Source organism: Takifugu rubripes, chromosome 9 (assembly GCF_901000725.2).
Source record: "Takifugu rubripes chromosome 9, fTakRub1.2, whole genome shotgun sequence".
NCBI classification, from domain to species: domain Eukaryota; kingdom Metazoa; phylum Chordata; class Actinopteri; order Tetraodontiformes; family Tetraodontidae; genus Takifugu; species Takifugu rubripes.
In genome coordinates, this window is record NC_042293.1 from 11596095 (window position 1) to 11621953 (window position 25859).

Sequence of the window (25859 nt, forward strand, 5' to 3'; positions counted from 1 at the left end):
AGCCCAATTCTTTGTTTTAACTCACACAGTTGCATTATCAGGGGAAATATTAGTGCCTCTGAGAGAAGGAGAAGAGAATAGGATCTTTGATTAAAGGAACTTCAGACTTCTTGGTTAGAGAGGGGGCACAGCCATTTATATTTAAAATAAAATCTGACAGACATATGGCTGGGGCCTGGACCAAAACACTCAGACGCAGAGCAGCAACACACTCCGTTGACCCTTTAAAAGCCCAGAAATATGAGTGGAGAATCAAAAAAAAGAGCTCACATCCTCGGGATTTCATCTGTAATATCGATGTCAGGTCGTGTTCCCCGGTTCCGCAAGGAAGTTCAAACGGATAATTACTGTTTTGTCTTGGGAAAAAAGAAAGCTTGACTGCTAAAATAGGATTAGAAAAGCAAAAGGAAGCCAACGTTGGTCAGTTTTAGCTTCGCCTTGTGCGCAGCAGCCACGCTGTTGTGTAAAATGGTGAGTGGGCCTCTTCCGTCGCTGCCTCAGCCGTACGTTTCATGTTAGCACGAGCTGTTTTCTTCCAATAGGGCAGAATATGGATGAAATAACATTTCTTCCCACATTAGACATTAACTTTCCTCTCCTTTTGGGTAAACTTTGCGGACACATCAAATGCATGCTTCGGCGCAGGAGTTTACATACCTGTGAAAGTTAAACAGAGAGCATTGACTCAGGGTGTGGCGCCATATTTGTATGTGACCGCAGTTATGGACGGGCACAAGTGCATTAGCACGTGCGCGCGCACGGGGAGCTCACTCTGAACAGCTGGGAGTGTTTGCAGTGCGAGAAGCGTTGGTCGGTCCCTCCGTCTCGCACAATGGCCCCGTGCGCTGTCTGTGTTTGCACTGCACCCAGAGCTCAAACAGCGTTTGTTTCCGTCCCCTTTGCCATTCAGGCGCACTTTTGTTGAGGACGCACACAAAACTGTCAAGGCTTGGCCCCCGGTCGCGCTTGCAAAACAGGGGCCAAGTTCATTGAGAAATCAGGGAGAATTTCAGAAATGCACCTGATACATGTGTGGTTTTCTCCCTCCTATTGATAATGTTTCAGCATTCCAGGCAGGGTCACACAGATATTCGATGTGTGCAATTTCACTAGTTTTTTTAGTTTTTTTTAACAGGTCACAAAGACAAAGCTGCTGCAGAGGAGTCGGCACGCCACTCTCACACAACCACACTTCTTCTTACTGCCACATTCAAGAATGAGAAAAAGCTGTTTTGTTTTTAAAAGAGGAGCCACTTTTGCCCTCTTAATCCCAACAGCTTGTAACCATGCACGTCCATTTTGTGAAACTAGCCCGAGCGGCAGGAGGTTTGCTTCTAATTTCCTTGGAATTCTCGCTACTCCTCTGATAAGCTTTATATAAATCACCCTGCGTGAGTCATCAAGCAAAATAAAAATTGTTTGCCTACTCCGGGTCCAATCCGCAACCTCCGCATATGCCATTCCACTCAATCCATCCATGCTGTTTATCTTCAGCCTTGCATTTCGGTGACTGAGGTTTCTCAACCAATGGCCTGATGTGTTTGGATATGAGAAGGTGGTTTTCTCGTTTTTGGCGCCGTCAGAGTGTCTTTTCCTATACCATCCTGACATCAAACTCTGCTGCCTAATATATAAAGGCCATCTGTGCTATTCACTCGGCTCGCTGATGTCTTGGCAGCCGTGTGGTGAGGCCTAATAACGCCGGCCCGATAGACCGTAATACCACAGAAATGGCACAGAAAGCCTTCCCTCACAATGCTGCTCATTCAAGAGTGCAGATGTGTAGTAAAACTACATTTGTTGTTCATTTCAGCAAGAAATTTGCTAAGCTAATTAAATTGATCCAGGCTGTGTTATGCAATGATGAGTAAAGCTCGTGAAATATGGTCATTTTAATTGGTGGGAATGGCAAAATGAGAGGCTTGACTCAGATGTCTCCTTTTTCCTACTTTTGACCCGCATCCAGCTAGTTTTTGGAGAGAAATCCTGATCCCTTACCCAACAATTTAATCACCACTTCCTGGATGATTAGGCAGTTGCATGCTCAATCTGAGCTCAGATTTACTGTCACTGGCAGGTGTGTGGAAAAGATTTAAGTTAAAACCTCAGAATTGTGTGAGAGGCGGGGTGCACCCTGGACCTGGTGCCAGATAGCACAGCGCCAACGTATGGAGTCAAACAACCACTCTCACCCTCATTCACACCTAAGGTCAGTTTAGGTTAGCGTGGCCAATTCACCTATCCCCCAACACCCCTCCTATCACTGTTGGAACCCTTCCATTAGAGCCCATGCATGCAAACTCCTGGTTACAAATGCGGAAAGGTCTTGTTTCGAAGCAACGGTGCTAACGACCGCACCATCTTTCACCACAAATCTTTCTCTTTAATAATGCAACCTTTATTTGAAATTTGATATCTCAATCTGGAAGCCACATACAGCAACTTTTGATTGTATTTTTGTGTTCAATTGTCAAGTGTTTCTACCTGCTCCCTTTTCCTGAAACAGAACCTGCAAACTGACAAAAAAAAGAAATAGAGACGGCAAAAAACAAGTCACAGCACTGGTGGAATCAAAGCAACACCAGTACTCATTTGCTCATGAGCTCATTCTAAACTCCTCATCGTCTTGCGTGTGACGTGGACATCCAGTCTCATCTGGGTCCAGAGTGTCCCAGGCTTCCCTGGCAGTCTCGCACTGTGCTGCTTGTCAAACACAGCTTCCCTTTGTTGAACTGCCGCACACTGGACCTCGCAGGGGCCTCACATACACAAAGGAATGTTTGGATGGATCCGTTACATAGCCACACACACACCGCTTGTTTGCCTGTTTGACTCCACAAACGTAATCTGACATCTAAATTGGGTCAAGGAGGTCCCTGTTGTACGTTGAGCTCAGCCGGTGGACGGGGATCCGTCCAGAGAACTCTTCGATTATTCTGGTCCTGAGGAGGCCGCCGAAACTTTTAGAAACAGTAAATGTACATGGTGGTGGGGTGTTCCAACACTCTCTGCAGACTAAAGCCTCCTATTTTATCTCCTTTTTATAGAATAAGTATTTTTGAATGCGTAACGCGCGGTCTGCCCCAGTTGCACGTTTGTTCGTGCGTCCCGGCGTGTAAGGGCCCTCTTTGTTGTGTCTGAGCAGCGAAGCATCCCAGTCAGCAAGTGTCTATTATTTCAACTTCAGAGCGCTGGACTGCCTGCGGTTTCTCTGTCTGTGCGTTTGTCTGGGTGCCTGCCCTCAAACTTCCCCTCAGTTTGCAGAGGAAGAAGACACTTCCTGGAGCCAGAGTCTCAGACCGGCAGGTTTAATATCAACTGGAATCATGTGGAAAGTTTACTGGTTAATGGCAAAGCAGTGGTCAAAGGCCACCATCAGTGCCATTTTCTTCCTCCTCTTTTTACTGTGTGAAAGAGAAGTTGAAGAACCCTTTTTGATTGGCGACATACCTTATAAACATAAGAATTCGGAGGGTGAAATGTAGAAAATGTGGTTATCGGTAATATCACGGTGATGGAACAAAGGTATAATAATCAAAAATTGTGGTTCAGTTATATTTTAAGATGTTGATTTGTGTTTGAGATCTTGTTGATGGAAGAAAAATCAAAATATCTGCATCTAAAATCAGTAACAAAACTTCACAAATAGAAGTTGAAGAAAAGGTCTAAAGCACATCTAAAGCAAGACTGCGTATTTAATGACTGAGCAAACTTTTAACTAATAATTGTAAATGAACCAATATACCAATATTACTGTTATTGTCATTGTCATTATTATTATCATCATTAATTAGTCCCTTATAGACTGACCTAAAGATTCCCAGAGGATGTGCATGTACAGCGTAAACTCTGATTCTAGCCTCACATTATAGCAACATTTATGCTATCAAATGAATTCAGTTGTAATGTAACCGAAAGTGACTTTAACAGACAGAAAATTTCCTCAGTTCAACCCAATCTTTATTTATTTCTCACAGAATTGATTTCTTGTTGGCCAAATTGGCCACTTCCATACCTTACAGAGCCAATATTACACTCAGGAATGGCTACTCTCTGACTGGATTAGGATGTTTCCATTGACCGGCGGTTTGCATAGCTTATAATCTTGCACCCTAAAGACAGATTTCCTTTTAGATCCAGGAAATCTGTCTGACACCGCTTACTGGAAGCTGATGGAATTTCAAACAAATGCTTTCTGGCCTGGACTCAGCAGGACACACCAAAACCTCACAGAATGTGGCAGATAACAAATGTCGGCAGGCCTGCTCCTCTTTCCTGCCGGGTGGTGGAAACACGCAGAAAATACATCTGAATTCGTTTTTACTTCATTGAGTTGGAGCAGAATAATTCCCAAACGTGCGCAGTGGTGGTGCCACTTTATAAAGCAAATATTTTAGTATTGGTGGTTAATGTGTGTTGGATCCCAGCTCTCCCGGGACTTTAAGGTCTTTTAAATGTGTATTATAGGTCTACTTTAGACTCCTTTACTCTTGTTAAATAAGATTCTATACATCAAAGTAATCTTTACTATTAACCATGTTTTCAAAATATTCATTTAATCTTAATAATGTCCATATTTATTCTTATTATTATTATATATTTTTTAAAGAAATCACTTTGATTCCACCCAGTAGATGGAGGCAAAGGATTAAATGCTGCACCTCTAGAGTGGTATTTTTCAGACCAGTAGATTTAACTTTTAAAAAATGTATCTAATAGGTAAGGGAGTGTGCACAGTTTATTCTTGAATACAAATAAATCGGTTTACAATGTGCATGCACACATCAAACGCCAATTAGTTGATTCTAAATACATTTAGAATTTTAACAACTTGAAGATTATTTCATGCGTTGTGCAAAAGTATCAAAAACATCTTGTAAAAGAAAATTGTTCACGAACTTTAACTTCATTTTGTGCGTTTAAACAATCAGAATCCCTGCTGGACCTCCACGCTGAGCCGTACAGATAACCAGCAGAGGGCGATGTTGCACAAGCAGAGAGGACGCAGTCATGGATCAGGTCCCCGGAGCTCTCGGTACAGTCGGGGCGGATGAACGACCCGCATGGAGCTGTAGTCTCCGCAGATCCACCGCCATCTTTGTTGCTGTCATTCTTGCAAAAGACTTGTGGCTTAAAGTGTTCATCCCATCATAACACGAGGTTCCAATACTGAAAAGATGCAGCAGTTTTCATTAAAACCAAAGCCTCTGCAACAATCATTCGAATGAACTCACCAGCTTTAGAATCTAGAAACCCACTATTGTTAAAGGCCTTTTTAATGTTATCGTGCGTTGATCCGGAGTCAGCTCTGTTCTACTCATTTTCATTTGCCCTTTCACCTCCGCTTTATTAATCAGTGGGAGCCAAAAGTTGAGACAGATCTACCAGCTGGCAAATGGCGGCCCAGTCCCTGCTTGCACGCTACGGCACACATGAATATCATTAATAACTTCATTAGCGCTTCCTGACTACAGTCGACCATACAGTGTAGTGGACTGCCAGATGGACTGTATGTGCGTGTAAGTTTGAAAAGCTGAAGTTCAGCGCGTGCGCGCGCATGCATGTGTGTCTGTGTGTGTGTGTGTGTGTGTGTGTACTGGGTGGGTGTTTGACTCTTGATTGCACACCACGTTCTTGAATCACAGAAACACATCTCCTCCAATTCCCGCCATGCCCTGTGATTGAAACAGTGTCCAGCACAAACACCCCACAGTCGCAGTCCCACCAGGCATATCACTGAACTCTAACAGTGCTCCTGTTACACTTTCAAAAAAAAAAAAAACAAGCTTGATCAAAGATAGTCCCCAGTACCCTCCACTCCGAGTCACACTGCATTAGAATGCTGCATGTGTGTATTTGCATGTTACATGAAGCCGTTGGACATCAAACATTATGTAAATTCCCAGTTTAATGTTCCAGTCTTTGGCCAGTCTGCACGGGAATGATTTGTCAAAATGTCTCCTCTCCGAGCTCACATTTTGACGGGAAAAATCTGGAATCTGTAACGTGAATACGACTTACACAGGCTGCATCGCAAATGCACAATCTGATTATCCCCCTGTGAGGAAATGTCCTTCACATCCATGATTGCTTGGAAAAGGGTTTTGAAACCCTGATTTTGTTATTATTATCATTAGTAGTAGCAGTAGTAGTAGTTGTAGTAGTAGTAGTAGTAGTAGTAGTAGTAGTAGTAGTAGTAGTAGTAGTAGTAGTAGTATCATAGTCATTATTATTTATTCATTTATTCTTTTATTTTTTACAAGCACCCCACATTCATTTTGGAGCTCCCCAGCAGTCTCTGCAGTCTTCATAAAAGCAGCATTAGCCTTTATAACTTGAGAGCACCTCAATGTATGGAGAGGGTGTCTCTTAATGTCTCCCTGTCAGGTTGCTTTGGCCACAATTAATGGATTAGACCGGAGATTCCATATCATATTTAATGTTTTTCTTATAAGCCATAAAGAAGACTTAAACAGATGTGTCATGTTGAGCCAATGCAGCTCAGTCCAGAGAATTTACTGACACCTGACTCCTAAAATCAGCCCCAAAATAATTCAACTTCACATAGTTTAACGGCTGGATGGGTTTCATCATTATGACCATATTTGCAACTAATACACTTTTGAAAGGAGTCATTTCATTAAATGATGGCGTAATATTGCATAAGTTTGTGGAAACAATTAGAATAATGTCTGTCTAAATCTGAAACGAGCTGTATTTTTACTATGTCAATGGCTTCCCTTCATTTCGCAGCACTCGTCGGACCCGTTTGTTTGAGATCGGTCCACCTCTCTGCACGTGTCAGCACACATCCTCACGATAACTACCAGGGGAAAATAATCCTTCAATGAGCAAATCTTTTTCTGAAAATGCTTCAAAAGCCCTGGGAAAGATAATAATCAAGCTCCAGTGACCCAGCAAACACCAGCGAGCACCAGATTTCCTACACAAGACAATCAATCTTCGCCTGCATCCCCACCAATTTGCACCTCTTCACAGTTCAGAGCCCGGAGTCATAAAACCGGTCAGCCTGGCCGCTCGCTGCACGTGTCAGCTCTGCCGCTCAGGCCGCCTTTTAATCACACGGATCAGATGGAAGTTCACTGAGTAATATTCACGTCTGCCAATTTACGCCAATGCACTTCCTTTGCCTCCTTTTAAGTTGTCACGCATGGCCGGAATCTGCTCTTTGACCCTGGATTTCATCACAACATGCTGAGCTTTACACAGTCTGGACCTCACGGCGGGAACCAGAATTTCACAGAAACTGAATCCACTATGTTTTTGTGTTGTTTCTTTTTATTAAAATGCCAATTTCCCCTTTAAATCTCAGAGGAATCTGTTTCTTTTTTATCATAGTTGTTTTCTAGCCTGCTGCTTCAAATTTGGATTGGCGCCCACTCTGCTTCCGTCGGGGAGACAGATCTGTGTCAGTGATGCGTTGACTGCTTCTCCAAGCCAAATCCACGGCGATGCCGCCGCAAGAGTGAGACGGGCGTGCTGATTCAGACTGTGCGGAGAAGGACGGGTCGAGGGTGGGACGCAGTGAGGGACAAACTTTTCCCTCACGGCAGGAGAAAGCTCATCAGTAGGGACCTGTGGAGAGCATCACCACAGACTCTCAGTGGAGAAATGAAAGGAAAGTCCAGGAGTTTTATGGTTTGTGATCTGAGGGTTGACAGCGGATGATGCGAAGGTCCCTCGTGCGAATGAGTTTCATTTTCTTTCCCACACTTGTGTGCATTCGTTTCAAGTTTAGTCGTTCCTAAAGATCCTTGACCAAGGCCTTGAACATTTGGCAACAAAGGACGCGATTGTTCTGCTGCTGGAGATGGACAATGCGTGTTTGACCTCTGGGAGCAGCGAGGGGGTGTAAGAGATACAGTATACAGCCATTGTGCTGCGCAGTGATCGGCATTGATTGCTTCATGCTGTGGGGTCGTTCTGTTCACTTCCAATAAGGGAAAGGGGGAATGTTGTTCTGTGATAGATCTACCCGTCTGACCATCAATTATACTCAGGGCTTTCCTTTGTTTTCTCAGCCTCATCTCATATGGCAACCCAGCTGGAGTTTTATGTTACATTCATTTTGCAAATGAGACACCCCGCCTTTGAATTATGCCTCCAAAACAGATTTTGCAAGTGCGGAGGGAGCGGGACGATAATGGCGGTTGGAAGTGTGACGCCAACACGGCCGTTCCATAAAGAGAAAAGCTGCATTTGTCACGGCTGCTTCTGACAGCCCATGACAACACGTGATGAATAACACATGCTGGATTGAGTAAGAGAACCACAGTAGTTGTGGCTGTTGGAAAGGCCCACCAGACGGTCTGAAACAGAGGAGATCTTCTGGGTCAGCTGGAGGGATAAGAACCTTAAGCACTGGCGATCCAAAGGCAGATGCAGTAATGCCCCGAACAAACAGCCAGGCTGGGCCACATGACGTAAACACTCCATCCAGTGTGCAGGATTCAACTGACACCTGCAAATACACCAGCTATAGAAACATATAAGCATGCAACAGGCGTTAAAGAACAGACAGCACCATCCAGTGCAATTTAATTACTGCATCATGTGGTTAAATTTAGCAGGAAAAACACATATTTCAGCACTAAACCGCCGCCGAATGTTTTTTAAATTGAACCAGCCGGGGTGAACGAGTGCACTGGTCCCATGACCAAAAGTACACAGCTCATCTGTGTGTGTTATCAAAACCTGCCCTACATCTTGTTAAGGCATGTCTTTCTAAGCCTATCTGGGCCTATCGCTGCGCTCCGAGGGAAGGTAAACAAGGGCCACATGCGCTCACCTACAAAAATCACTTGGCAGGGACAATTGTCCTTCGTGAGAAAGAAAAACATAAAAATAGGTCGCAGGTAGGTTTGAGTCACCTGGCTGGTTTTCGTGTCTGAACCCCGACCGCTGCTGAAGAACAAGTCTGCTGGTGGACCACAGGACGTTGTGCGTGCACGCTTTTCTCAACCGTAATAGGATGATGTTCCATGAACCCACGAAGGAACCCATGTGACCGCTTTACCTGAGATGACTTCTCACCATATCAGCATGACACACTGTTTTTCTAATAATGACACATGACCTGCTTGGCACAATTCAACCCAGTCTGCTGCTCAGAAGTCGCCAGTGTTTTAATCCAGTCCAGTTGTGGTTGTTGTTAAAGGAATTGCCAATGAAAATGACGAAGCCTTATTGTTGTTAGAGTAAGTAGCTGTGAAACATAGATGCTGTATGTGCTGCACTCCAGCAGAGTGAGTTGTTACATGGAACAAGCTCCATTTCTCTCAAGCATCTGTTGAGTTTGGGTGGATAAATAAGTTGATCCTTGAATCTTGCTTCACTCCAAATGCTGCTCCTGATTAAACGCAGGAGTTTTATCCCTACCAGCGAGGCCCAAGTTTAATGGTGGTACCTAACATATGAAAATGGAAAAGGTTCCCTGATTTTGGATTATACGCTCCGAACATTGTTTAAAGCAGTAAGATTTTGCACATCAGCAGTATCTTACTAAACCAGGCAGAATAATAATGTGGCCAGCTGTTCAAGTAGCTCCAGGCTGATAATTCACACTTAGAGTTTATAATTTGGTGCTGAAATGTGTGCGTTGGATTTTATCCCCTGCACGCCGTGGGCCAGTATTAGTGTGTCTGTGACAATTTTCCGTAATTAACTTTGTATCAAATTTAATCAAACAAGGTTCTGTGTTGAAACTTCGCAATGCTTTGATGATAACCCCGGTTCTTACAGCGCGGTGGGTCCCAGGATCACTCCTGGCTAAAAGGATGCACGTGAGTAATAGTCACTCAAGTTGTCAAGTGAACACCATCTATTAAGAGTTGCAGAAAAACGATGAAAGGAGACGACTGTAGGTAGGGAGGGTAAGTAATGTAAAAGACCGCCTCCTCCTCCACTGAAGTATGGTTTCTCTATTTGAATATAGATGACTTCCTGTGCCTCGGTTAAGGTGCGAGGGGGCTCATGACAAATGGTCTGCATGAAGTGAGCTGGAGTCCTTCTGGTGGTCCGGCTCCTTTCAACTAATTAACATGTTTTCCTGTTGTAATTGGAGACACGCTTCTGAATTCTCAGTTGTTTAAACTGTAACCGAGCCAAGACGGGAATATCGCGCTGATGAATGTCCGAGCATGCCTCTTCTATGAAGCTTTACTTTGGAGGTTCTGAGGTGGCCGCTGCACGAGCCACCTTAGCTGATGCGCTTATATAATCCACACATGCTTTTATTCTTTCCCAATTTCCAGTTGGCTACATCAGCTGTTTGTCTTCCTCGTGTTGCCCTAGAAGGTGTAAAACGCTCCCTTAAGTACAGCTCTAGAGGTCAATCTATGTCATTTGGCTGCATCAATCTTTAAAAACAAGGCCAGTCGATATTTTAAATATATATTTCCTTTACAGCTTTAATTAAAAGGTCAGCGGGGATGAGCAGTGGGCGTCACATGCTACTTTTTTTTTACTACCTCGGAGGCAAAGTTGCAGCGTTTGAGGGAATTTCTTTTTCTCAAGAGAGGCCGCTTCATGTTTTTCATTATGCTGGTGTGATGTTTGTGAGGAAGCCGTGGGAAAGGTAGTTGTGTGTCCACTCAACACATCACCGTGAACTGAACTAATTGAAGATTATGGTGGGGAGTATGCCATGCCTCTGCCAGCAGATAATCCTTCATCAGCTGCTGTCTGGACTCAGAATGAGGAGTGCATTTCATGGAGGGACTCCCCCCATGGAGTTGCAGAAACTGAGAGGCAGCACTGTTTAATTACCGGCCCCACTAACAGCACTCAAAGCTGGTGGAACACAGAGACCGGGGCAGAACATTGGACTGAGGTTCTGGGAGTCTTTGATTGAGGGTGGGTGGGTGAGGGTATGCCTAACCGCTACCCCCCCTCTAACTGTGGAAAACAGGAACAATGAGATTTTGTTTAGACTGAAGGCTGTGCAGATTTGCCTCAGTTGCCATTGTCCCCCAGGCCTTTTTTTCTTGGGCCCTTGCAGGTTACAAACTCATACGCATATTGAGTCATTCATGCGTCCGTCAATGGGCGAAGCCCACGTCGGGAGTCACGCTGGGAATTTAATGAACATGTTTTCCTACTTAGGTGTCTCTCAAAAGCCAACAGGCTAGCACAGGGACGAATGTGAGAAAGTTAGTGACAGCCAGGGTCCGGTGCCAGTCCCAGTGCACATTTTCAGGGACCGAAAAGACCGAGCAATATCTTCAATCACAACTGGAGGTAACTTGAATTATTCATGCCTGCATTCTGTATGCTGTCCTATTTACTTTTACAAAAGTGAGGCCCTTGAAGGAATCGGGGAAGGCAGAGATGTGGACTGAACACCGGTAATAATCATCTCACTGTGCAAAGGGGCTCTATTCAAAGGCTGAGTGACACTGGGCAAAGCATTCTGTTTACAAGTCAGCATAGCTTAGAGAGCAAAAGAAGCCTCCAGACAGTCTGAGGTCAAGGAGCATTCAGGCAGCGCCGTCACTCGCGACCACATCGATGCATGACTCCAACTCCAGCGACTCTCAAGACAAGCAGCCAGCCTCATAATCCTTTATCTAAATATCGTGTTTTGTATGTTCAAGCACACTCTGTCTGGACTCGAGCAAAAGCAGCATAAGGAAGTCATTGTCTCAGGGGATGTAGAGAAATGCAGCGAATGCAGCTGTCCCAGGAAGGCAGCGTGGAGTTGTGCGTGCGGAATGCTAATGTGTTTACGATTTTAAAAAAAAATAGAAATTAGACAGAAAACGTTCATCACAGCGTCAAAAAGATTTAAGAGCTATTTAGTAAACTTCAGAAGAGGGGCTAAGCTTTGCTATATGTGGCGTATACATGTACATCCAGAAAATGTCATCCAAATAATAATAAGCATGCATAAAAGCTATAAACCTACTCACAAGGTGTGACAAATCAATAAAGCTCCAACACATCAGAACGCACTGCAGCCACGAGTCCTGCTGCCTTATGAGTAGGCTGTGCTCAAAGCAGGCGTGCTATATTAACATTCTTAGAGTTCAGAGAGAGCATTAAGGTTATGTACTCCACTGGATCTCCAGGAAATCCTAATAAAAAAAAAAATCTAATCATACCTCTGAACAATGTAATCAGCCGCCGTGACAAAATTAGGTGATAAACAGAGAGAACAACAAAAAAAAAAGTCATTTGTCATTACAACACAGCAAAACAACAAAAACAGGAAGTCCTTTCTGGACACAGAAAGTCGTTTCCTTTCCTTTGCCACAGGCTTGCGAGGCCTGACTCGTGCCCTAACCTCACTGCTATGTGAACTCAACCACCCCGCCTCATAATCCTCTCTCTCTCCCTCCGAACTGCTATGATGCTGTCACTTGAACTGCAAAGCCTGAAAGCTGTGCTCGCACAATCTGGAGAGGACACGTCAGTAACGGCGCTAGCACACTCATGCACAGCTAATCTCATTACCCTTGTCTCCGTGCAGTATGAGGTCAACACGGTTGCTGGTGCAACTTGCGGTGACACATGGGGATCCAATTGATCTTGAATTTCAGCCGGTCCTCGCAGGGGCATTAATACAAGAGGTGGTTCATATTAATAGTGCCTAGCCAAACAGCTATGCGGCTTTAGCGTGCGCCGTGTTGCCGGGTAAACTTCCCTCGTGTCTGTGTTCTCAGGATGAAAAGTCAGGCCGGACTGTGTTTACTGTCTGTCAGGTCTGGTATTTTCCAGCAGTTTGTGCAACAGGTGCAACTTAAGATACAGTGAGAGTTATTCTAAGTGATAGCTCGGGTCACCATTAAAGCATCCCTAAGGCCGCTAAGTCTGCCTGAAAGACTGCTGAGTGAGTAACTTGACTTCTTAAGTGCACACTGCACTTTAGTCCGAGACTGTTGAGATTACAAATGAGGACGTGTTTATTCTTAAAAATCCTTGCACTTGGGCCACGGCCCGCTCACATTTGATGAAAATAATTCCACGTCACCTTTGCTCTGGAACCCAGAGGTGCTCTCAGCACGCCCAACCACCAAGCTTATGAGGGGAAAAGTTATGGTTACGATAACTGCTCGGCTCAAAAGGGCCCATCTTTTGCATGGATCACAGAGCCTTTGTCACGTCTGAACTAGTTGAAGAGGTCGCGGCGTGTGAACCCAAGCTTTTATTTCGCGACTTGAGCGTTTAGTCTTGCTGTTTATCATCTGAAATTTCTTTTAAAGGCTCAAACAGCCCAAACTGACGCGCCGGTTTTAACTTAAACACACATTTAGGACCGAGCATGACGGTGAAAAAGTGGCTCCCCCGGATTTCAAAATAAACCTCCTCCAATTGAGAAATGTCTTCCTAAGTGCAACTGATGCACTTGAGGTCAGGCGTTTATGGCGTTCTGTTTAATTTGTCCCGCGGTCACTGCCTACCAGATCATATGACTCCGCGATATAAACCACAAACTGTGGAGTCAGTGTACTTCACCACCAGACAGCTTCACCGCTGCTCCCCTGAACTTAATCCATTATCGAAACTTTCATAAAAAAAAAAAAAAAAGTATGAGGGTGGAAGGGGTGGGGGTGATATCAAACCAAACGTTTCCCACAAAACAGCCACTTAAAGCCCACGTTGCAGCCTGTCACCAGATCTGAACTTGAGTCCAGCCACAGTGGAGTGAGTCACACTCGTCATGCAGCCGAATTGGGGACAGCAGCCTCCTGCGCAGCGGATGAGCCAGATGAAAAGCTTTGGTCGGGATGTTTATAATCCCGTCCTCACGACAGTCGGCAGACCACCGCCTAGATTATTCAGACAGTCACTTTCTAGGCTGTTCGAATTAAGAGGAGAGTTGTCACGCACGCTTTTTCGCCCCCCACCCCCCCTTTTGGCGCTCCTTCTCACGTTTCCTGAAGCATCAAAAACAGCAGAAAGCTGCTGCAGCCGACGGCGCGGTGGTAACCCCGCGTTTCTCTCGCCTTTCTCGTCCTGCCTGTTGCATTCTGCGGACGCGCTGCAGGAGGAGACGCTGAACGGTGAGTCCGCGGCAACTTTTCTTTGTCCTGACTGAATCAGACCGAGACGCAACTTGGAAATTAAAAACGCTGTCGCCTTCACGCAGAAGGAATGACCCGGGAAAATGGCTTCTAATGTTGTCTGCGGGCTTGTAAATAAAGGCTCCCTCCGGGGCAGCAACTTTGTTTTTTTTGTTTTTTTGGTTTCAGTTTTAAATAACTACATCTACATTTCACTGCTGAGAGGGTGTAAAGTCTAATCCGAGTTTTCTTTGTCTATATACGAGGCACAGGGAAGCTTTTAAAAACTCTTTTAACCCTCATGCATTTTTGCGGCGACAATAAATAAATAAACCTGAGAGGTTTGTCACAAGGGCGCATAACTCTGCTTGTTTGGTATTTTAATTTAGGAACTCTGTAGTCTGTGTACCGTGAGTCAGTCTGTTACCCCGAATTTACACACACACACACACACACACACACACACACACACACACACACACACACACACACACACACACACACACAGTAACTGTTTATTTTAGTATATAGAATACATGCTATAGATGCATCACATTTATTTTGGTATTAACATTCATTGTGAGGATGTTTCAGCTTCATTTTGAGTTTTTATGAGGTCAGTTCATAATTTTCACATGAATGTAGACAGATATCAATAATAAATGTCAAGGTCTGACTGAAGAGACTGAGGATCAGACTATGTGGGCCTCACACTTAAGTTTAACGATCTACACACAGATAATATTGTGATTGTGTTTCAACGCTTTATCAACTTTGCTGTCCTCATCTAGCTAATATGTCTATAAAGTTTGAAATGACAGAAACAGCATTGAAAAGCAACATGTGGGGTAATTATTTCAACCTCCGTAAAGTAAAAATAATCTGCTTTGCACTTCCTTTGTCCCAGGATTGCATTTGTGTTTAATATCGGTCTGCATAGATTGAACTGAGTCTGATGTTGTTTACCTGCAGTTGATAAATGACAGAGCATATTATTCATAAAAAGCTACTTTTTCCTCACTTATATCCATCGCATGTGGGCTGAAATCACAAAATCATTCAAATTGTGATCAGGTTCTCAACACTGGCACAGTTTTTTATAATTTTATCAGATGTTATAGCTTGTTTTCCTCTGCATCTTTTTTTTAACAATAATTTGAACCCGTTGACTCCTGTTACTTTTGCATATCACTAAAACTAAAGACAGCTGCACAAATGATTACTGTCATTAGTGGCAGCGCAGTTATGAATGCTCCCGGCAAAGCTTTTATCTTTCCCATGTAACCCGATACCAAATGTGTGCTTACTGCAAGATCTAATTTTGCTGTGAGACTTAATGACTGATATTTACTAAGTGAGCTGCAGGTCACTGGCTTCTGAACAGATCGTATTATGCTGACTAACAGAATCAGGCTGCATTTCAGTCTGCTGTATCTGCGGAGGTCTAAGGACTTCTTTTTTTTTATTGTTTGTCGCAAATCATGCTAGTTTTGATGGCGTTGAATTAACGGCTCTTTTTTTATTTTTATGGGTGAGGGAAGCAGTGAGAATTCCGTTCTGCATTTCTCTGCCAGGCTGCAGCACTGCTGCCTGACCTCCTGCAGTGGGAAGCAGGAACAGGTGAATAGTGTCAGGCAGCTGAGCCAGACAAGCTAATAAACTAGCCCCAGGACACTGCTGACTGATGCAAAACTTGCTTTTAGTCCTCCCTCATTCCTCAACAGAGCTGCTGCTGCGCTGAAAGTACTTACTTGGAGAGCCCAGCGCAAGCTGCTAGCGTCCAATTCGAAGTACAGTGCATGTACTGTGTGATCACTCACTCAGCTGCAAGTTTGTTCTTATTTGGGTTTTTCTTGCAAAGATTCCACACATGTGGTTTCCCCCTGTGACTTTGAGTCCGTTTTTGCTGTTGTGCATGTCTGCGCTCAGGGCTTTTATGTGCATGACCTAATTCCACAGTGTGCAAAGCATCTGCAGCGGTGGCCGCGTGGTCGTGCGTGCGAGTGCCCGCGCGCGCCACCGGACGTGCACGTGCTGCTCTCCCTCCCCCATAGCTTCCTTGTTAAAGCCGACAGAGCGCACACTAAGTTCATTTAAGGACAGGGAAATGCTTTTCTTTCCAGTGTGAATCATTTTGGAAAAATGAGCCTCTGGACTGAATTGCCCCAACAAATTGGCATGTTTCTCCATTCTGTTTTATTGTCTATTTTGGCTGAACTTGTAGTTCTTCGTTCTCCTGCCAAGAAAACTTCAGGTCCTCCGACAGGCAAAACCATTTTCGAAATCAACGATGGCCTTTAAGTGAATCAGGGAAATCTCGGCAGAATACGCGCGATGGCTTCCTGTTTAGCTGCCAATTCCGAGGGGGGACGAACCGTGCCTGTCCTGTAAATCTAGCACCCACCTTTTGGCTTTTCCAGTCTCAGTCAAATCACACCGTACATATGGAGGCATCTTATACATTTTAATTAAAAAGCGTTCTGCTTATAAATGCTTTTTTCACTACAGTGAAAAGAAAGTGTGAGTGGGAGCAGCTTTGGGACATAGACGAGGAGGAAGGGAGGGAGATCAGGGGGAGTTTTTTCTTTTTTAATTTTGCAGTCCGCCAGTCCCCCCCACCTCATGTAATTCTGCTGGTCACCCCCCATAAGAGGGGAGTGGTCTGCGTGGTGATTTGGCGGAACCAGGGCTGGGCTGTGGCAGCAGGCAGCTGGGCTCTCGCTACCTATGTCCTCCAGCTCCAGCCTGAATTATGAAGGCTGGGCAACGGCAGCCAGCCTAATTACAGTGAGTGATTGCCCGTCTGTTGGTGTTTCTCAGATGGCGATCTCTGCGTGCGCACGATACGAGGAGGAGGGCCATTTCTCATTGGTCTCCCGAACTCCTTTTCTGCATGAGAACAACGAGAGCGCGCGATCTGATTGGTTGGAGAAAAAAGAGACGTTTCATGATTTGGCAAGTCATAACCGATGCAACGCCAGAGATGGGTGAGGTTGCACCGATGGTGCATTGTATGTAGCTTATTCAATCCTTGCAAAGAAGACGCCAGATTCTCTAACCTGTTGACTTGTTGTATCTCACATCAAGAGCATTTTTAGCATAATTTGTCCTTCTGCTTTTCTTTGAATAAATTATTTGGGTGGGGTGGGGAGGTGGCAGCGGGGCTTGAATTGGCTATTTGTATGTCAGCAGAGCACTCAGAGGTGTGATGTGTGTGTTAAGTGGGAGCTGGTTTGAGTTGGTCTGCCTGGCTTTGTCCACTGCTTTGGCTTTTGTTCCTCCAGTAATGAATTGTGGAAGCCTTGGCTTCAGCTGGAGTGTCTCATAGCAACTGAAAAGAGAGAAGGAGCTCTGGTAAACACAGAAAAGACCAGGGGAGCTCATGTGCCTCTTTCAAAAGGGCAAAATTGTCCAGACCATCACGAGGACTTTTTTTTTTTCTTCATGAGGAAGAACCAAAGTTATGTATATTGTGGGGGTCAAGGCCAAAACCCCGGCCGCCACAAAATATAGAGATGAAGTCATTTAAAAACTGCTTTTACTGAAGTGATTACACCACAGGCCACATTAGCAAATAAATGTAGCACCGAAAACAATGAAAACCTAAAATATCTCTTCATCCTTTGTAAAATATATCTCCTAACAAGGCCCTGAAGTCAGCTGATAACTCTGCACCTGTGAGAGGAGCTCCAGATTGATGTGTTTCCCCCTTTTCTGACAAATGAATGTATTTATTCACGCAAAGAGAACCCAGCCTGTGACAGTTGGATTAGCGTGTTAAAGATGGAGCATGTTTTTTATTAAACCCTTTGTGAAGTGAGCTTGAATCCTTCTATTTTCTATATGGACTGTACGGATACATAGACTTTATGGGGTTGTTCATTTTATTTATTAAAAACGAAGTCCTTGGAGATCGTCTGACCCACCTGCGCCATCCTGTGAGGTGTAGGATCATCTTGTGGGGACAAATCAACTTGATCTCCAGGATTGAGTGTTACAATTGAGTGTTACAATTTATTTTTTTAATCTTTTTTTTTTTTTTTTTGCCATCTCGGATGTCCAGAAACATTGTTGGATGCCTGAGAACTAGACTGCTCTGGACCCGCATCAGTTGGCAGGACAACGCCATGTGTGTGCACCCATCCACGTTGTTCACGTGGGTTGTTCACGTGCACCCATCCACGTTTGTCCATCTGCGCGGGTGCACATGCGTGTTTGCCAGCGGGTGCGTGCACATTCACACCAGGCACGCCAGGCTAGTTTTTGATTAACTGGCATCCAGTGCTGAAGCTTGGCCATGTTTGCCCTGTGACCCAGACACTACCTGTCTGCTACCATGGTTACAGGCACAGAGCAGGTTTAGTAGCCTGACTCCAGGGATTACTTTCCCTGGTCTTAACAATCAGGCTTGTGCCCCAGCGGCTGTAAAATGGACCAAACTGCACTCTAACGGTTAAGGGAGCTCCACACTGTGCCCCAGTGGCCTTTAAAACTGCCCTAAGTGCTGTGTAAGGGATTAGACCTGTACGATGTAATTGCCATGGTATCAGTGACTGTCCCTTTGTGTACTAGTTCACTTGTAGTGATAAGCTGTCATACATGAAAGAATTAAACAAGCCGGGTTGGTTTTAGATGCTATACTTAATGGTGAGACTTTCTTTGCAATTTCATCCCCTGGATAGTCGATTTATTCCGAATTGATGCAAAGAAAAGAGGCACCTAAATCCATTACCTGAGGCCTTACAATCACAGAGACGCTGTCACTGTAATCCAAAGCAACCACGTGACCTTCGGGGTGAATAGCGTAGGCACGTGGATTTACCAATGTTGAAATGATCGCAGATCTTTGTAAAAAATTCGCGTTGGATTTTTAGATTTCTTGTTCCTCCCGAAATGTTGAGAGGATGGAGGAGCGGCTGAGTGGCGCAGTTCTAACACTTTAAAAGAAAAAACTCAAAAACTAAGAAGTACCAGATTGCACTGTAATTAGTAGGAGAAGATTAAAGTTGTGCAAAAATTACTCCGGCATGTTCTTACTGCAGCAGTGATCTCGGAAGGAATTTGGAGTTTTTGCAGATTTGCTGTTGTCTGAGTTCATGGATGTGATCAGGTATTAATTTGTATATTTATTTACTCTTTGTGGATTTATTTGTTTATTTCCCTCCTGAAGTTTCCTTTGATTTAGTAGTTGAATGGCACTAGTAATCTCCAGCACTGCTGCCGTCCTTAAGGCTTTGGAACTGACTGAGGGTCACTGTACATTCTGGCCAAGATTTTTGGTGACTTAGCACAATCACAAAGGCTTCTCTTATTCACTCCAGTCAATTGCAGTCTTGCAGGTGTCCACCAGATGCTGCAGGCAGCCTGTCCTGTCCCTCTGCCCCGAATCCGGTGGAGGTGTAATATCAGCACTTTGGAGCAAAAGGTCGGAAATGTTTCGGGTTGCTTGTAATTTCATTTTGCACGACAGAAAATAGGTCACTTTTTTTTTACTATTTAGTAGCTCTAAAGCAGAATTTATTCAGATTTATGGCACTGAAGACATGTCTCCATTTGAGCGGTTTAATACAGTCCTTGAAGAAGCCATGAAAGAAGATTGTGGTCAAGCAAATGATTTGCAACCATTCATGTTCAATATGAGGAACTGTAAGGAACATATGGTAAGAAATGAGTGTTTCTGTGCTGTGCAACACAATACCAGCTTTGATCTGACTGCCGGTTAGATTATATGTGACTAAACTGAAGTATTTCGTCTCAAGTTTAGTAGCTTAACAGTTAATTTAAGGCAGCTCTGTCATAAAGCATGCAGGGAAGCTGCTGGTGAGCACGCTTGCCAATGTTCAGAGAGAAAAGCTCTTAAAATGTTTTTGGATGAAAATGGCTTCTTTTTTTTTTAAAGCGAAACATGAAGAACAGCGAAGCAGAGATCAGAAACCTAAAAACGTTGACAGATACCGCATAAACAAGCTTAGGTGTGTTTTTTTTATGCTTTTTATTTTGTCCAAAAAACTTCCATAACCTTTCCTACTACTCGATCTTTTGTTCACTAATAGGAGCAAGATATTTGTGCTCGATTGTGGCTCTTTTAGGGTCATACCCTGACCTGGAACGCAAACTCAATTTATTTAATATCAGCTTTTCACTGTCAGTTATCATCCACCCCATTTTTTTCTAAATATTCATCTGAAAACTGGAAATACTAAAGGTGGTGATGGAAAGAAATGTTTTCTTTCCCCGAAACTGCGGCATCGTGGCGACAGGTCACGTATTTGAACGTCAGCAGATCACAAACAGTTGGACGTTAAAATTAATTTGCATCAAGGAAGGAGAGAGAGTGTCGACGACAGAGTTGATTTGAGGTTGAAATGATGTCGAAAAAATATTATCAATAATAACAGTGCTTTTAATATTACAGATTTAATTGGAGTTTAACAGTGTTTTGACAAAATGAGTCTGACAGACTAAAATACAGCCGATCATTATAAATTAATTGTATTGTATTGTGTCCGTTGCACAATGGAGCGTTTTTTTATGTGGGAGTTATGAGTAGCAGAGGAGATCACTGTCATGATGGTGGTCAGCTTTGTAAAGAACGGAGGATAAGCCCAGCAGCCCGGAGGGTCCCGAGCCTTTACTTCGCAGCTCCCCTCTCACACATTGTGCCATTCAGAGCCCAGACGGTATATCCACCCTGTTCTGTTCACCCCACCATTGTCAGAGCCAGTTGATTTGAAAAGCCTTCAGGATTTTTTTTTTTCTTTTTTTTGCAAGCAAGTCAAGGCGATTTGCATTTGTTTCAGTCTCCAAGATCTTACAGGTCGATTGAGACAGGCGGATATCGAACATGCCAAAGGGGGGGTTTCCTCTTCATCGCCATCTTCATCATCCTCTCGTCTTTTTTTGTTGGCCACTCTCCTTCTGCCTTTTTCCCAGATTTCCCCAGTTCAGTGCTATTCAGCAATATTCTCTCTTCCTACTGGAAAATACTAATAGATCCATAATTATGACAAGCATTTTACCTCATGAATGCATCAAGCTCATAAAACAAAGGGTGAAATAAAATGGGTTTCAATGCTTTGAGCTGCTTCTAATTTTGTTTCCTTGTCAAAGGAATACCTTTTGTCATAATTTTAGGTAGCGCCAGCCGATCAAATAGAGGAGCCAGGGGTAATTGCCAGCCTTTCATTTCTTATCTGCTGGCAGACAGCCTGTAGACAGGCCAAAGTTTGCCAGAGCTAAAGCCAAGACAGCTCTCAAACAAAAACACCTCATTAGCCCGAGTCTATCTTGTCAGACTCACCACTAGGTTTCCTTTGTTGTGTGTGATAAACTGTGAGAAACTGATTTTTAACCCAGGTGGGTTGGTTTGTTTCCAGCATTATTTGCTGAGAAGCAGACAATCTGTGGTGGCATTAAAAAATGCACCTCAGCGTTGCGAGATTGGATGAATGTAGGAGACAACAGGCTACGACGGGTGAATAGAGGTTAGCATAAGGAGGGTGCGTTAGGTGGGTCAGTCCATTAGTGAAAGGGGCTGTCACTCAGCGCTCTTGTAAGATAAGAATCTGTCTGAATCTGGTGTTAACATGTTTCCTTCAGTGGGAAGAGGCCACTTAAGGATGTGACGTCTCCTCAGCAGATGGGATGTCAGTGGGAGTCACCTGCTCTCAGAGGTAGCACCAGGATACCGCAGCGAAGGTCACTTTCTCGAACTCTTTCTCGTGTCCTACGCAGGGGCTGGTCGCTTTTAGAGGATGTGCTGGGGAAAAATATGATCTAAGGACACGGGAACGGAGTAAAAGTTGAGAATGTTGGTTCTCATCTTCACCAGTCGAGTGACCATGTGACGTCTTTTGAACCGGTCAAAGGTAAAAGCATTAAGGTTTGTTTGTGCGGCCTGTCAGGAGCATGTGTTTGTGTGTTGGCATTTAAAAAAGTAGGCTAAGCTTTTCTAAACCAATAATCTTTATCAGAGTTTTACATGCTTTCCTCTCCTTGACTAAACTCCCTGAACTCTAAAATAGCGGCGTAGCCTCCTGTCCAAACAAATAAATTGAAAGTATTACTACTGTCCGCGGCGTTCCGGTCCTGCCAACTTCTTAAACACTAGGTGGGAGTCTGTCTGTGACCTCATTAGAAGGTTAGCAGTTATCAGTATCCTCTTAGATTTGTGGCTCCTCCTCGCAACCTGGCTGGACCAGGACGGCTTGCTTCTCCTTTTCTGCGCCCCCTCCCCCCACCAGACACAGTGATGGCACTCCCTCTCCTCCCAACACTCTTCTCCCCTCTCCTCCCTCCCTTCCCTCTCCGCCGCAGGCAGACCCAGGCATGGGATCTCCATCTGTGCACAAAGGAGCCTCCTCTATCTGCATACGCTGCACATAAAAGGGCCTTTTGTCATGAGCTCTGCACACATGACCGTCCGCCTTTCACCCCGCTGGAAAAAAAAGATCACTCTCTCCAGCAATCCAACCCCACCCCCAACACCAGACTCAACCCCCCCCACCACTACCGCCACCACCACCACCACCACCCCCGACCCCCACCCCAACCAGATTTTCGTCTGCAGAGAGCGAACAAGAGAGGGGGGGAGCGACTCTAAACTGTCTGTTGAATAGGCACGGCCATCAGATGGGGCTGCTTCCATCACTGCTGCAAACTTGCTTCCACCATTTTTCCCTGTTTTCCATCTGCCTCCCCGTGTCCTCGTGTGCACCCCCGTGCCTTTGCAGCGTTCGCCATGCTGAAATATGAATGTGCTCTCATTTTATCCATCTGTCTTCCCTTCCAAAGTTTCTGGCATTTAAGGGGCATTAGTGGTTGGTTCCGTGCCAGGTTATCACCCTCCCATTACAGAGGCACGGGATCGTCCGAAAGCAGTCCGAGAGCTGATGCTTTTTTTTTCTTTTCGCTCTGATTTCGGTGCCTCCTACTTTTTAACCCCTCGGTCCTGTGCTGCCGGAGGTATTTGTAGTGGTTTTGTGCTAATAACAAAGGTTGCCTGCACACTTGAGAGTCATATCAGGATGAAATGAGGTAGAACTGTCCACCACTGTGAGACAAATGGGCGCCATGCTGTTTTGGCTAATAAAGGTGACATATATTGGTGTTGGGGGGATACCCGGTCAAGGTGGGGATGGAGCAGAGAAACGCAGCCTTGCTAATGCACACTGTCAAGTGCATGGGTGCTGCTAGCAATGAAAATGTGTTCATCAGCGTTTTCTTTAAAACACACACATGACCCTGATGCCTTGCTCCCAGCCAAAAGCGTGGATTTTGGAGAGGCTATTGCTCATGTTGCTGTTGCTGCACACGGGCCTGTGACGGAACAGAGGGATGAGATTGACTTCTCCCTCCACGAGCGTGTCCTCTGCGTGACCCTCCTCCTCTCTAAGCTGGTGTAAAAGGTCAGGGAGTGTCACATCACGGTTGCAAAAGCACCTTGAGCGTTGCGAGAGCGAAGAAAAGACGAGAGTCTCCCTGATGATGTTGACAGTTTGCGTGCCTGCGGTCTGCAATCACAGGCCTCTCATCATATGAGAAAGATTAATACTGATGATAATGAGTCATAGTCAAAAAAAATTGCGCCAAACCGATTATATGGAGCGCTCCTCTGATTAATTCTAATTTAAATTGAAAGCAACTTTGCAGAGTTCGACAACCCTCAATAGAACTAATCCCAATTAACTAATACCTTAGATATCACCAGGGTTATAATAAAAAGAATTGTAACTGTTAACCGTGCTTGTGTCTCCCTGTTCCAGCTTTCCGGAGCTTAGACTCTCTCCTTGGCACAAACAACATCTGTGCAACCACCGATTAGCTGGAAAAGCAGCAGAACTCTCAGACTCCTCTTCACCATGACAGATCAGATGTAGAATATGTTCCCGGGCGGCTTTTATTGTCACGGTAACAAAAATGTGGACAGTCACACGGGGCCAAATACAGGGTTTAAACATCAAAGTTGTAATTAAAGTTGTAAATACGTCATGTCATGTCATGTCTTGTCATGCCTTGTTTTTTTTGTCTGCAAAATACCTGGAATCACAGGAATCATGTACCGCCTAGCACAAAAGGTTTATCTGATATTTGAAGGGAATCCACATGAATTTTAACCCAGATTTTGTAGGTAATTTATATTTATATAGCACACTTTAGTCTGCAAGCTCTGGTGAAGTTTTGCTTGATTGTCCTTTATTTTTTTATTTTTTTTAAACCGTGCACAGTCAAACATTTCTGCGGCTTAAAACTAATGAGCATCTACTTATCCACATCATAACTGAGCTTGCTTTACCCTGGCGGCCTGAGGAGAGAAAGTTGTGTAAAATAGTTCCGAAGGCTGAAGCCTCGGTGGCTGGATGTTAAAGATCGGGAGGATGTGCGGGTGCACATGCATGTTTACCGAATGGATTAAGTGTATTAGGTGTATGTTATGCTGTCCTCGGTGGAGTCAGGCTGCAGAGTGTGTTAGATAACACAGCAGCACCCTGCACGCTGTTTGTCGAGGTGGTGAGCCAGAGGGCTGCAGAACTCTCCACTAACCCGCGGCGGAGGGCCCGGCGTCCTGACGTGGTGTGTGAAATGCCCGCTTTTGGAAAATAAAACGCAGGAACTAAAGTCAGCTTTGAACGGAGGTGTGTATGATTAACGTATGTCGGGACAGAAGAGGCAGGAGAGAAAAGGGGACAAAGTCCAGCAAGTATTCTTTAGTAAATGTTGAGAATTTGTCCCGGTTTTCATTTTTCTTAAATTTATTATAATAGTAGAAAGTGGTTTGTAAATTTAGTTGTATTTTCTGAACGAATTGTTCCGAACTGAATAACATTTTGAGGTTTTTTTTTTTGTTGTTGTTTGATATGAACCAGTTTCTCTGTCATTACAGTGTAGGGGAAATTTCCTATAAAGTATTTCATTCTGGTGTAATATTTAAGTAAGGGAAATATGTTGCTTCTATTATTAAATAAAAATGTATCTATTGAATGGTGCTTTTTTGACTCACTAACAGGACATAAACATTTATTCCAGCATGGTTTTTAACTTTTAACAGACTTGCGGACACGGTGAGATGATATTGTTGCCTCATCTGCCCCGGCTTGATTCGGTCATATGAAAGTTGCCATGATGCAAGGTAATACGTGTGTCCGCTGAAAGAATGCCAGTTGTTAGTTACAGTTAGGGCGCGTCCCACTTTGGATAGGGTGTCCCTGCTGATATCCAATAGGTCCACAATTTCCAGATTGTTCTCAGAGTTTGAGCCTCGCTTGCTCTTTTGCTCCTAATCCTCTCTGCAAACCCTGTGAGAAACATCAAGGTGAGCTCGGTTTCTTCTCGGGTAGCTGAAGCAAAGTTTGAAGCAGAGTTTTGTTTATTCCATTTTGTGCTTTGATTTTTTGCTCCGCGTCGCGATTTTAAGGCGACAGACACGATTTTGGCTGCGCAGGAAAGGAATCGGAGTTCGGCAGGGAAAAAGAGAAAATGGAAGTTTTAAACGTGCCGACACAGGCGGTGTTTGACTTCTGTCCAGATTTCTTGGGATTTTGTTTTTTAGAAAATTTATTTATTTATTTATTTATTTATTTATTTATTTAAGTATTTAAATTTTCTGTCTACAAACTTATTTAAGCAGTATTCTAAAACTTTGTCAGTCACACTTAAAACTAAAATATTGGTTGTGTGTAGGAGCACACACACTCTCTCTGTAACTCTGTTGCTCTCTCTCTCTCTCACACACACACACACACACACACACACGGGAACACACATACACACAATGAAATAAATTGTTTAGTTAAAAAATTTAGTATTTACAATTCATGTGTAATTATATTATAATTA

At 44.2% G+C, this 25859-nt stretch overlaps 1 protein-coding gene and 1 long non-coding RNA gene across 3 annotated transcripts in view; one reads left to right on the forward strand and one right to left on the reverse strand.

Annotated features, from left to right (window-relative positions):
• Positions 1 to 3938: 3938 nt before the first annotated feature.
• LOC115251143 (uncharacterized) lies at positions 3939 to 12051 on the reverse strand. The gene is made up of 2 exons (XR_003889699.1): positions 11931 to 12051; positions 3939 to 5169 (listed from the first exon to the last, which is right to left on the reverse strand). It is a non-coding gene; the product is annotated as an uncharacterized lncRNA (long non-coding RNA).
• Positions 12052 to 13644: 1593 nt separating this feature from the next.
• pparab (peroxisome proliferator-activated receptor alpha b) overlaps positions 13645 to 25859 on the forward strand; it is a 48941-nt gene continuing 36726 nt past the window's right edge. The window contains exons 1-4 of one of the 2 annotated variants that reach the window (XM_029841129.1): positions 13645 to 14024; positions 16845 to 17011; positions 21759 to 21892; positions 23789 to 25335. The gene's annotated coding sequence lies outside the window, so the exon portion shown is untranslated. The remainder of the gene's footprint in view (positions 14025 to 16844; positions 17012 to 21758; positions 21893 to 23788; positions 25336 to 25859) is intronic. The other variant, XM_029841122.1, reaches the window with a different exon arrangement.